Raw genomic sequence first — 891 nt, forward strand, 5'->3', positions numbered from 1 at the left:
ATAGTGTATTCTTCAGGTGTTCTGGAGTGAAAATGGGCAAGGGCCACTGGAGTGGATTCCCAGCTATATAATAACCTTGCTCATAACTCCGGAACATGGTGACAGAGCAACTTACCTTCAGCCTAAATTCAAACACCTGTTTCTTTATATAAAGGAAAAAGTTTTTAAAATTACTCTTTTTTTCTCTCACAATTTGTGAGCTCTTCTCTGCGATGAAGAGGCCAGGATACCATAAAAGCCTTTTCTTTGCATTCTGAGATGTTAGTGGTGTCACGGGAATTTGGGGTGATCCCTGAATGAGTGGTCAGGTGGTTCCTCTTAGCAGGCCCTGCTTCCCCTGGGTCTTTGTATTTCACTAACCAACCATTACTATAGAGTCAGTTCCAACTCCATGCAAGTCAGAGTAGAACAGTGCTCCATAGGGTTTTCAATGGCTAATTTTTTGAAAGTCGCTAGGTTTTTCTTCTAAGGAGCCCCTGGGTGGACTGGAACCTCTAAACTTTCTGTTACCAGCCCAGCATGTTAACTATTTACACCACCCAGGGACTCCTTGTATTTCACTATTGTGGGCTAAAATCGTGGAGCGGCAGTCTGAAATCTCAAAGAGTGGAGCCTAACAGAAATTAGCACCCTCAGTTGCAGAGTCAGTATCCCCTCATATATGGCATCTGGGGTCTTAAAAGATAGCAAGCAGCCATCTAAGATGCATCAGTTGGTCCAACCACCTGGAATAAAGGAGAATGATGAACACCAAAGACACAAGGAAAGTATTAGCCCAACAGACAGAAAGGGCCACATAAACCAGAGACTTCATCAGCCTGAGTCCAGAAGAACTGGATGGTGCCTGGCTACCACCAATGACCACCCTGACAGGGAACACAACAGAGAGCC

The sequence above is a fragment of the Trichechus manatus genome, unplaced genomic scaffold (genome assembly GCF_000243295.1).
Source record: "Trichechus manatus latirostris isolate Lorelei unplaced genomic scaffold, TriManLat1.0 scaffold00492, whole genome shotgun sequence".
NCBI lineage: Eukaryota > Metazoa > Chordata > Mammalia > Sirenia > Trichechidae > Trichechus > Trichechus manatus.